This window comes from Chionomys nivalis, chromosome X, assembly GCF_950005125.1.
Source record: "Chionomys nivalis chromosome X, mChiNiv1.1, whole genome shotgun sequence".
NCBI classification, from domain to species: domain Eukaryota; kingdom Metazoa; phylum Chordata; class Mammalia; order Rodentia; family Cricetidae; genus Chionomys; species Chionomys nivalis.
The window spans coordinates 97,698,033-97,711,083 of record NC_080112.1 but is presented as its reverse complement, the minus strand read 5'-3'; positions in this window follow the sequence as shown (position 1 = coordinate 97,711,083).

The following is a 13,051-nucleotide window of genomic DNA, read 5'->3' as shown; positions in this document are numbered from 1 at the left end:
CATAAATATCTAGCGCTTAACTTTGCTTCATGTAGTTTATGATGTCCTTTGGTTTTGTTAATTAAAGCGATCCAGGTTCAAGTATACACGGTTACTCTTTGTAGAGTCTCCAAGGAAACTCTGAGCTTCTATTGTTCTCATTTCCCTACTCTGTAGTTGAAGCCAGCAGAATGGTTATGTCCTCTATTCACCAGCAGGCAAGACTGTTTAGCTCCTGATGTGAAGCTCTATCATTTGTGTGTGTTTCATTCTAGAAGAAATCCCTCTAACTGAAAAACTTACAGGTCTTGTGCCATGGGTTTCTCTTATGCACCAGACAGAAGAACAAGGGATAAAACTTTCTACTTCTGTCCTTGCCAAATGGGCAGAAATTACTTAGCAATTGAAAATTCTCCTTTTTTTCATTGTTTTGTTTTGCAGTCCTGGGGATTGAGTCCAAGGCATCATCCACATTTGGCAAGTGTTCTATGACTTAACTAGTTGTAAAAAAGTCTACTCCCAGAACATATAGGAGCAAATTTTATTGTTTGTGATAATTTTAGAAAAAAAAAACAACAATATCCCAGAGAGTGTTTTGTGTCATAGTGGGCATAACCAACTTGCACAGGAAAAGATAAGACTAGAGCTGGTTGCACAAATATGAGCTTGTTACCTTCTCCACACTATATTCAAAATATCAATCAGTATTCTTGTTTTCTAAATATAGGATATGGATAATGTCATTTGAAATGTATATTATATTAAAATCAGCTTACTTAAAGCTTTATGGAGGACATTGGCAAATATCTTGACAACATCCAATGGCAAAATTGCCAGTTTCAAGTAGAGGACACATGTACCTAAGACTAAAATTTGGTAGTATTCATTTGAGAAATTATTCTTCCTCAAAAATAGGCCACTCAAATTCTTCTTATTTTCTAGTTTTTAGAACTTGATAAATGATATTTTCAGAGTACATGTGGTTGTTATCATTTGGGCCATGAGGCTCTTCTCTTACATTGCCTTAGATTTTTGATGCTTCCCTTGCTGCTGTTTCTGTTGTTTCTGTACAAAATTGCAAGCTGTGTTGTGCAGTTGTTGGTTTTCAGTTCTTCCAGTATTGCTATCCAGATCAGAGAACAAAGTATCAGTGTTCTAGGACTGTGTGTTTAAGTATGAAAACTGGGTCATCATGCATTCGGTTCATTTGGAGTATGACCACAGTAATCAACTTTTCTGTGATCTGCAATTGGGAATAAAATCGTAAAGCTACCAAAATACTTGAATCAGTAAGGGAAAATGTACTTTCTAGCAGTGAGGAGGATGTGAAGACATAGTGGTACATACCAGGTCCTTACAGATATATTTTTTGATGGATTTACATGAAATCATTCAATTCAATGTTATAAGAGAATTACTATATGTTGTAAGGAAGCTGCCTGTTTATTTCCCGGCTGCTCAGCCCAGAAATAATCACACAGAAACTATATTATTTAAATCATGGGTTGTCCCATTAGCTCTAGCTTCTTATTGGCTAACTCTTACATCTTAATTTAACCCATTTCTAGTAATCTGTGTATAACCACAAGACTGTGGCTTACCAGGTAAAGCCGGTGTCTGTGTCTCACAGGGCTACGTGGCTTCTCTCTAACTCTACCTTCTTCCACCCAGCATTGAGCCCAGATTTCCCACCTACCTTTATTTCCTGTACAGGCCCAAGACAGTTTCTTTATTAACCAATCGTATTCACAGCATACAGAAGGGAATCCCACATCAACTATATTTGAGATTTATGATATGAAATCTGGTTGTCAGTGAGTAGATAGCTGTTTGTTTTAACAAGAAATGTGCAACTTTTAAATTTCCCAATGAGATAAATAAAAGCAAATGATAAATGCAGAAATAGAGGTTACATGAACTTAACAAAACCCAGAGAGTTTCATTCCTTCCAAGTGTAAACAAAGTAACTTCTCTTGTGAATCTTGTTATGCAATCTGAATAACATCAAGTAACGTTCTTTGAATTCTTTGAAAAAAGATGACATTTTGTTTCAAACATGTGGGCTAGAAGTAATTCTTGTTTAAGAATATTCACACCATGTCACTTAATAGTAGAATATTAGACAATTAGGTAGAATACCAACAAGATTCTTTTCAATTTTCATTTGATAAACTTATTGCAATGAACTAAGATCAAGAATAAATTTCCATCTAACCATCTTTGCTTTAAGTTAAAGGAATATTTTAATACTTGGTATTTGAGTATCTTTATATCTTTAATTAGAGTGAATTATTTCCTGGAAATTAGATCTTTGAGGGAAAGAAATGTTGTGTGGAAATGATTGGCAAGGTCAGTGGAAGTAACAGAGTTTGGAGTGAAAGACAAAGTCTACAGCAAGTTGAGAGTAGGCAGAGGATTAGCCATATTAGTCAGAATGTGTGGCCTGAATCACACTCAATGAAATGCTTACTGGAGAAGATGAAAGAGAAATAATTTTAAAGTTCTTATTCAATGGGTTTTATATGGTCATAAGCATAGTATATTAAACTTTCTTACTGAGCATATAACATTCTAATAGCCCTAGTGTATGGGAGAAAAGAAAAGGAATGACAGCTCACTCAGTTAAAAATATTTAATCTTAAAGAGATAAATGAATGGCTAATAAAATTATAGTAACCTTGTGGAATAGCATATAGCTATCAAGATTATATTCATATTTAGACTATATCCATACACTGAAATGTGGCTGTAAAATGATAGTAATAATGCATAACATAATAATAACATAACATAATAATAGTAATAATGCATATAAAATGATAGTAATAATGTTTAAAATGTGCACTTATGCTGATTAAAATTGAAATAGAATTTCTGATGTATTTGCACATTTATAGACAAGTGGAGTTTTTTCCTATAAAGATTCTTTAAGTGTAAAACAAAAATAGCATATCTTAGACCTAGAGAGATGGTTCAGAAGTTAATAGTAATTGTCAATCCTCTAGAGGACCTGAGTTTAATTCTCATATCTACATGGTGACTCAGAGTCATCTGTAACTATTTCTGTCTTAGGAAAATTGGGTGTCCTCTTCTGGCTTGGGGCTCCACTATGCACATACTGCATAAGCATATATCCAGAAAAAAACACCCATATTCCTTGAAAAATAAAATGTAGAAAAACCAACTAACTAACCGATTCTATTAACTGGAAGTAAGTACTCCTATTGAAATTTGTCAGATATGAAGCACCTGGGGGAAAACACAAGAAAACTGATTCAACATTGAACTTGCATAGTTCAGAACTTTAAAGATAGGAGAGCCAGAGAAGGATGAGGTCAACAGCGGACATTCTACAGAAGATTAGGAACTTTAGAGCAAGTCTCTACACCCAAGGAGAACCAGAATGGGCTGGAAAGAAGCAGGAGGACTATCACTGGAAAGGACAATAGAAATGGCAATGTGTGTGGTTATGTGCCTAGGAGTATTGTATTCATTAATTTCAAATTGTTGGGACAAAATACTTGAGAAAATCACCTTAATGAAGTATTATTTTAGTAAAGTTTGGGGACATAGTCTGTCATGGTGGGGAAGTCATGGCACCAGGAGCTTGAGGTAGCACATCATACTGCATTTACAGTCAGGAAGCTGAGAGAGATGGTTGATATTCAGCTAGGCTCCTCCTTTATATTCAGTCTAGGTGCCAACCAATAGAATTGTGTTCATGACTGTATTTAGAATGCACCTTTCTATTTCATTTAACCCCAGTCTAGAAACTATCACACAGACCTGATCAGAGGGTTGTTTCAATAGTGAGATTCAATTTTATCAAGTTAACGATCCTCATAAACTTTCCCAAATATATTTCACCTAGGTGGTGGTTGGGTACAGCAAGTTAAATGACAGATGATCCTGATCATAGAGTGGTACAGATTTTATTTTTCATGAGAATAATGTTAAATGATGACCTTTGTAGTAATTGATGGGGTTGACTGTACAGAATATCTAGGCAGGAGTGTAGTAGGAGCCCGCTTGTTAGCTTCCTGGCCACCCAGCAGCTCAGACCCAAAATAACCACACAGAAATTGTATTAATTAAGTCACCGCTTGGCCCATTAGCTTTAGCTTCTTATTGGCTAGCTCTTACATATTAATTTAACCAATTTCTAGTAATCTGTGTATCACCATGAGGCTGTGGCTTACCAAGTAAAATTCTGGCGTCTGTGTCTGGCAGGGCTACATGAATTCTCTCTGACTCTGCCTCCTTTCTCCCAGCATTCAGTTTAGTTTTTCCTACCTACCTAAGTTCTGCCCTATCAACAGGCCAAGGCAGTTTCCTTATTCACCAATGGTATTAATAGCATACAGAGGGGAATCCCATGTCACAGGAGAGAAAGAAGTCTGAAATGAGTTCATGCAGGAAACAAGAATTTGACATGGAAGTTTGACTCTAGGAGGACAAGTGCGATTAGTGTTTCTTTAATGTTTAAGTAAAGTATTATTGGGAAACATTACAAACCTACACACAATTTAAAATAGCCATACATTATTTACCCATATTCACTAGTTGTTTGCTGAGTTTTTTTTTTAAATTATGAAATGAGATAAAATTGTTTTCACGACTGTTGAGATATTTTCTCTTTTGTTGTGTTAATCAAATGAATTGCAGCAAACATATCAAGCATCAAGTCAATCTGTTTTAAAAGAAATAAATAGTATGGGCCTCCCAAAGAACTTTCAGCATGGTATGTTATACTTTTGATATTTGCCACAAAATATTTTTGCTTCTTTTTGCTTAGTTTTCCTGAGTATTCCTGTGCCTTATTCATGAATGTCTAGTTACTTTTTTGGTAGCATCGGCCTCATTAGGTTATATGAGGATGACTCTTGATTTATAAGATGGCTTCAACAGTTATTTGAACTTGGAATTATGTTTCTTGAACATCAACAACTTGATGTATTGATTGGTTTTTTTTAAAAAAAAAATGGATCCAGGACTATGGATTTCTCTTCCTTTTTAAGTCAGATTTGGTACTTTGTGTATTTTGAAGAGATACATCTATTTCAACTAACTTTTAAATGTATTGGCAGGTAATTGTTCATAATCATTTAGTATTATTTTACTCTCTTCAAATTCTGATATTAATATATTTTTGAGCCTTCTGATTTGTTTAGAGATTTATCAAATTTATCGATCTTTGCTGTTTATTTGATGTTGCTTCATTCTTTTTATATTTTCTTTGTATTTAATTTGTTTCTTATTTCTTTATGTAAAATATATATTGGATTTTAATACTTTTATATAAAGGCATTTCTCTATAGGTATAATCACCTTAGCAGCATAGCAAAAATTTTGATAGATTATGTTTTCACTTTTAGTAAGTCAAAATATGTCCTATTCCTTCTGCGGTTTCTTCTTTAAACTGGCATTAAATAAAAGTGTGTTACTTAATTTTCAGATATTTAAAGATTTTATATTTAAAATTAAATTAGTTTTAAATTATATGTTAACAGCAAAAATTGTAGCTTCTTCTTTGGTACTGGATATTGTGTAGCAGTTTCCTCCAAGATCGAAACTGTCCATTTTACAGGGAAGCTGATTAAGATTGAAAGTAAACAACAGAAAATAGCTTCAGAAAGTCCCTGAAAATGATCAGATTCACCAGGTCCATCCATCCTAAAGAATATTATCAACAGCATAGACTGCTAAGAGTTACAATCAGATGAATCAAGTTGCAAAGAATACTGAGACCAAGCAAGTAGCCTAGAAGCAGAAACCAACCAAGCTGTTTGGAAGAGATTTAGAACTGAGTCATCTGGAAAGGATGCTTTCAACCTGTTGAGCTGCTTGCAGTCTATGCAGTGTGCTCTAAGTTCCTAGTTTTTGTGAGCTGATATTTGTACTGGGGTAAACCTGGGTGATACAGCTGTCTTTTGGTTGCTTGTTCATTTAGTAATCCCTCTACCATATTCCTGTAAATATTCCCAATGAAACTCACTGGTTCACCAAGTTAGACTTTGATGGTATCTGTACTCTGGTCTGCAATGGGATCACTATCTAGTGTTTGTGTGTGTGTGTGTGTGTGTGTGTGTGTGTGTGTGTGTTGTGTCTCTGCAGGGCTCTCAGAGCTTTAGGAAAGCTTCATAAGTACTCCACCATTAAGCTATAATCTCAGATCTCTCCCCCTCTCTCTTCTTTCATCTCAGTTTGAAACAGGATCATAATAATTGCCCAAGTTTCCTTGAACTTATTCTTTAAGGTTTTTTTCCATATTGTATATTTTGGTCATACAATACCCCCTCCCCAATTCTGCCAAAACCCCACCCCAACCTCATATTCTTTTTCTCTCTTAAAAAAGAAAACAAGAAATAAAACCAACAAAAATGAAAACCACAAAGATGTTAGTACACACACACACACACACACACACACACACACACACACACACACATACACACACCCTCAAAACCCAAACCAACAAAACAAAATGTGGTAAAGAATAAGTTCACATCAGATATAAATTCTTGTAGCCCTGGAAGGCTTTGAATTTGTGTCCTTTCCCCTCTTCTTCCTGAGTTGATGAAGTCATGGGCCTGTGTCGATACGGGCCAGCTAAAATTGTGCTGATTCCTAGAGTACTATGTAATATTTGATACTTTCATTGTCCATGAAATGTTTGCATCAACTAAAACACATTTTTCTAATAAAGCATCTGTTGTTCCTTATGGTAAAAACTTTATAAATAATTTCTTCTAGTTTTCGAAACATAAAATATTTTATTAATATATTGTTTTTTATAATTTCTAATTTAATTACATTGTGTGTATGTTAGAGAAAATACAATTTAGTATTTTAACCATTTGTTGTTCATTGTATTTTACTTTCTGTTGTAGCCTATAACCCTGTGCTGGCTAGTTTTATGTCAACTTGACAAAAGCTAAAGTCATCTGAGGTGAGGGAACCTCAATTGAGAAAATGTGCCCCAAAAGATCTGGCTATAGTGCATTTAACTAGTGATTGATAGGGGAGGGGGTCAGCCTATTGTGGGTGGAGCCATCGCTGGGCATGTGGTCCTGGGTTCTATAAGAAAGCAGACTGAGCAAGCCATGTGAGCAAGCATGTAAGCAGCACCCCTCCATGGCCTCTTCATCGGCTCTTGCCCTATTTGAGTTCCTGTCCTGACTTCCTATAATGATGTGGAAGTATAAGCCAAATAAACCCTTTACTCCCCAAGTTGTTTTAGGTCATGCTGTTCATCATATCAATAATAACGCTAACTAGGACATACTCTGCAGGTGAACATTGCATATGAACAATTAATTTTTACTACATATTAATTGGTACTTATCATTAAAGTCAAGGTGATTGATGATATTTTTGGTGTCTTTACACCCTTACTGGTTTTGTGATACTCACTGAATAAAACAGTCAGATAATTTTTATTAATGTCTAACTATAATTGTGGATTTGTCTTATTCTTTCATTACATTTGTCAGTATAGCCTCATGAACTTTAAAGCTCTTGTTTGTTACGCAAATTCAAAATTGGTGTATACAAAGAGTTACCTTCTTTACTTAAAAATTACTTTGTCTATGTTAATATATCTGCTAGATGATATAAGCATGCTGTTTATGTGATATGTCACTTCCTATTCTTTTAAATTGACTTTTGTAGTTTTAAATGTGAAATGTGTTTTTGTTGACCATATATTACTGAAGGTTGCTTTTTATACAGCTTGAAAATTTTTTCTCATTAGGTAAAGAATGTAGTTCATTTACCATGAATAAAATCTTGGTATGTTTGGGAATAAGTTTATTCTATTTTTACATATTTTCTATTTGTCCTCTCTCATTTTTTTTCTAATCATTGTTGTTTACTTGTTGTCCATTTGGTCACAAAGCCTCAAATATTTTCTGTTTGTTCAGGATCAGTAATCTGCCACAACATGTTTCACTCCTGAACCACTATATATTTGATACTTACTTCTATTTTACTGCTTGCCTATCCTATATCCCATGTCATAATCCATATGTTTTATACTTGTTTCTTTTCAGCTCACCTATATAATAACTGTACCATAGCATAAATTATGTTTGGGGATCTACTTGTATTTGTGTTTACATCATCAAATCTTCTATATTTATTATGCAAAGGTCTTGTGCGTTCATTAGTTTTCAAGATGATTAAGAGAAATGGAAAATATATTTTTAGTATTTTTCACAAATTTACTATTATACAGGCTCTATTTTATTTCTGATAATTTGAAATATTTTGGCGCTCTTTTTTCTCACATTAGAAATAGTCTACTATTTTTTTTGTAGCACAGATATGCTGGAAAGTTTCCTTTTATTTAATCTGAAAACAACTTTATATTATCTTAGGTTTCAGGATTCCTTTCCCTGTGTATAAAGCGCTGGCTTGGCAGCTTCACTCTTCTCTGATGTCATCATATAATTTCTAGTGAAAAAGCAGTGATCAATTTTATTTTCCCCATCTGTGTGTGGCATCTATTCTTCCCTGACTGCTTTTGACCAGTTTGGCTTTTAGAACATTGAGATTCCTGAGTTTGTTACACTCTCTGTATTTATCATGCTTACAGCTAGGTAAGACACTTGAATCTTTTACTTGAAGTTTCTCATCAAATTTGAAAACTGATTGCCTTTCAAATATTTTTCTACTCTGGTATTGAGCTCAATGTGTCTGTAATTCATCTTATGTCTTTGTTTGACTATTATATACTACCCTTCATGTAGTTTCTTTGCTACCTCATCGTCTTCTGAATGACAAGTTTTCCTGTTACCCTTTGATATACCGCCATGGTCTGAGCACTCACTTGTTCACTGTCATACAGAATATTGGAATATAATTAGAAATCAACAGCAAAAGCAACCTTAGAAAGTGCATGGCATTTAAAGATTGAATAGAACACTTTTGCATAAATACTGGCTCCTTGAAGGATCCAGAGAAGAAAAGGTTAGCACAGCCTATCAGGTCTTCTATGGTATAGCCAAGACAGTGAGAAGAGGAAAGTTTGTAGTTATAAGTCTTGTTATTTTAAAAAATCCAAATATACCTCAAATAAATAATGTAGTGATGAACCTCAAGGCTGTAATAAAACAAGAAGCATGGTAGCGGCATGAAAACATACTGAATGCTCCACAAAGATGATAAAATCTATCCTCTAAAAAACACTTATCTAATAAACAGTGCTGGCAAAATTGCATATTTACTTGCAGAGTAATAGAAGTAGATCTGTAACTCTCACCTTGCATAAAAATTAACTCAAAATGGATCAAAGACCTTGACTTAGAACTGGAAATGCTAAAACCACTGGAGAAAAACAGGGAAGATACTTTAAGATACAGGAATAGGCAAGGGCTTTCTGAACATGATTCCAATACTACAGGAAATAGCACAATTGACATATGGGATTGCACAAAACCAGAATGCTTCTACACAGGAAGGAGTGTATCAATAGTGCAAATAGACATCTCACAGAAAGAGAGAAAAAACATTAACTGATAAACTTCAACATGTAGTTAATATCGAAAACATACAAAGAACTGCAAAAATAAACACAAATAAGAAACATGATTAATATGTGCTTTTGAAAATGCTCAACATCTTAACTTTCCAGAAAATGCACATTAAAATTGCTTTGTGTCCATCTTACCCATTCAGCATGTCTATCAAGCAAAAGACAACAAATACTGGCAAAGATATAGGAAAGGAACAACCTTTATTTACCGCTTGTGGGAGAGCAAAGTATGAAGACACTATGGCAATCAGTGTGGAAGTTTTGCAAAAAAATAAATAAATAAAATAACTATCCTATGGCTTACTTATACTGGTCATAATCAAAGGCTCATATCTTACCACAGGGACACTTAGAAATCCTTGTTTGTTGCTGTTGCATAATTCACAATAGCAAGGGAATGGACTCAATCTGGATATTCATAGTAGATGAATGAATAAGAAACACAACAGGGTTTTACATAGCTATAGAGGAAAATGAAATTTGAAATCTGCATTAAAGTAAATGGATCTGGAAATTAAGTGAGCTAACCCAAGCTCAGAAAGATAATCATAACATGTGGTCTTTTTATTATCATTCCCCAAACTAACTTATTAAGTGTAACATAAATTCTTTCAGATGGAGTGTGTGTGTGTGTAGTAATGATTAAATATACTTTTCAATTGGCAACCATACTAAACTCCCTATTCTCCGAGTTAATATGTTCTTCACATAACCATTAATTCTTGATTATATGCATCTTCCTTGTATTCATAAATGCTGTGTAGTATTTTTTGTTGATTTTAAAATTAAATATGTGATGTACTTATGGAGTCTAGACTTTTGTCTTATGTTTTACTGTTTAAAAATGATCCGCAAGCCAGACAGTGCATGCCTGTAATCCAACACTCAAGTGGCAGAGGCAAGCAGATCTCTATTCCAGACAAGCCTAGTCTACAAAGTGAGTTCCAGGACAACCAGGGTTACACAGAGAAATCCTGTTTCAAAAAAGAAAATAAATAAAAGTGGAAAAACATAATAAAAATTATTCTGCTAGAGTTTCCCTATTGCTTATATCCTGGTGCTATAGATAAGACAAATTGGAAATGAATACCATTTTCATTTAAACTTCTAAAGTCCCTAACACAGTTTCAACTAATGTAAGTATACTAGCTATATTTCCACTAACAATATTAGAGTTCTCTCACTACACTCTCAATCACTGTATATAGTAATATAAAATCTTGTTTATTAAATTCTTAAGTTGCCTATGATGAATATGCTCCTTGGATTCAATGAACTCTACAGATGTGCATGCTTATCTGTGTAGTCTATATGTGGATGTATGTTTGTGTGTGAGAGATGGACAGAGAGAGAATATGATAATATGAATGACTCAGTAGAAAGGAAAACATGTGTTTTCTTAAGTTATACAACAAAAAACTAGAACAGCTAATGTGAGTGAATAACTAAGTTCATTATTTTGGTTATTATGTAATATCAGCAATACTAAGTATGACTGTAATTGAAATATTGGAGGCCTGTATGACACGACTTCTTTTAACTAGAAATGTGTAGATAATTGGACTAATGGAAATAGTTCATGAGCTTAAAAAATTCTACCCAGTTCTGTGTCCTTGTCTACATACAGAAGTTAGAAAAGTTGGTATCACCTTGGATTTATTTCTATCCACAACACTGAAGAATGAGAGAACAATTAAGAAAAATTGTATCTTCTCTTAATTTTGATTTAGGACTTACGCCATCCACAAGAATAGCTAAGAACTATAGTGTGGGCTCCTTCCTATTTTTGCTTTAGAATGAAAGGCTATTGTATTTGCTAGAGAGGAGTTTTGAATTTCTGTTATTTCTGCTAGGGTGACTTTTCATCATAACGCAACTCATGTAGGCATGACAGGGGAAACTGCATCCCTTGTGACTCTACTGACTTCTACAGGTGTAATTTGCACTAAATGAAATACGTGCTCTGCAAAGCACACCCTTAATGCTTGCTCTAGTTTCTCCCTTGGCGAAGCTGATACCCAAAGATTTCTTATAATATTCGGGGTACCCCCAGTCCGTAAGAGAGATATTGTGTATGTAGTGTACCACTTTTCATATTCTAATTAATGCCCTATTTTTCGTTCTATGTATTTATTTAAAGCCATCATAGAGAAGCAGAATATTTTCTGAGGAATGCGCAGACTTTCTTCCTTTGATAGAAATGCTTTGACATTCAATGACCTTCCCCCCAGGCAAAGAAGAGTCAGCACAGCTTCCCTCTGCCTGTGTGACTTAGGGGAGCTGTACCAGAAGTGAGCTCTCCCCAAGTGGCTACAGACAAGAAACATGGTTTTTCAGAGATTCTCATTAATCCCTAGAGAAGAATGGCAAGTACTTGGCATTGTTGCTTTGTGGGGGAAAGTAAGGCAGTAGTTGTTAAAAACTAAATTCTGCTAAGGAATGTCATAGATATATGATGATTATTAGTGCACTAAGCATGCAAGCAGACTGTGTCACACTCCTTTTCTGGGTACCTTGTACAATGGACAAAGGTATGCTCTTTGCTCTCAGAGAAGTCAATGAGTGTCAGACAAAGGGAGACAGTAACGTGAGTCGTGTGTTGCTACATGTCATCCACTTTGCTAAAACACATGGGTCTTCATAAGAAAGAAATCACCAATCTAGGCAGGCCCTACACTTGTTGACTTTTATAGATATAGAGACAGATGCTTTTTATCTTTGAGCTCCTTGAGTGGTGTAATAATTTGACCACTTCTCTCCGGCTAATTAGTAGTAAAGACAGATTTCAACCCAGGTTTATCTGACTGCAGTATCTTGCTATTAAGTACTTTGTCATTCTGTACCTTTGTGTGTCCATCACTGCATTTATTTTCCAGTCGAGATATTTAAAGGGCAGAGAAGGCAAGTTCATCTGAGGTCTCCAGCTATTCAGAGGCAAATTCAGATCTCAAATCACTGTCTGACTCCCAAGTTCAGGCTGTTGTCCTTAAAATATGGCTATGTCTTATAAAAGATGTAAAATAGTCCATTTAATGGGAGAGGCACAGATATAGTTCTGATGAAGAATATTTCCTTTCTGTCATGGGATCAGAGTTATCAGGGAAGGCTTCTTGTGAGAGATACCATTTGACATCAAGTGTGAAAGTCTGGGTTGAGAATAATGATGAGACAGTATTCCCAGAAGAGGACAATAGCAGCGAGTGTGTGGGTGTATAAAGTGATCGCTATTTCTGAGCACTAAGCATCCCAAGTGAAAGACCCAAGTTGTTAGGAAACATATTTGCACAGAAACAAGCAGCTAGACAGATGGTGCTTCAAATATATCTATCTCCTGTTTTTAAAGTATAGGAAATATATTGAGAGTCTAAAAAAGAAATGTAGGTTGTGGTGTATCAGTTGGTTGGGAGAGTAGGAGACAAGGTTGCTGTGACATTCGTGTCCTGACTACAGGTTTAGTTTGAGTGTTTTCCATTAGCTGTAAGAGGAAGGGCCAATCGCAGCTTCATTTTCAACTCCAAAATTATAATTTGAAATAAA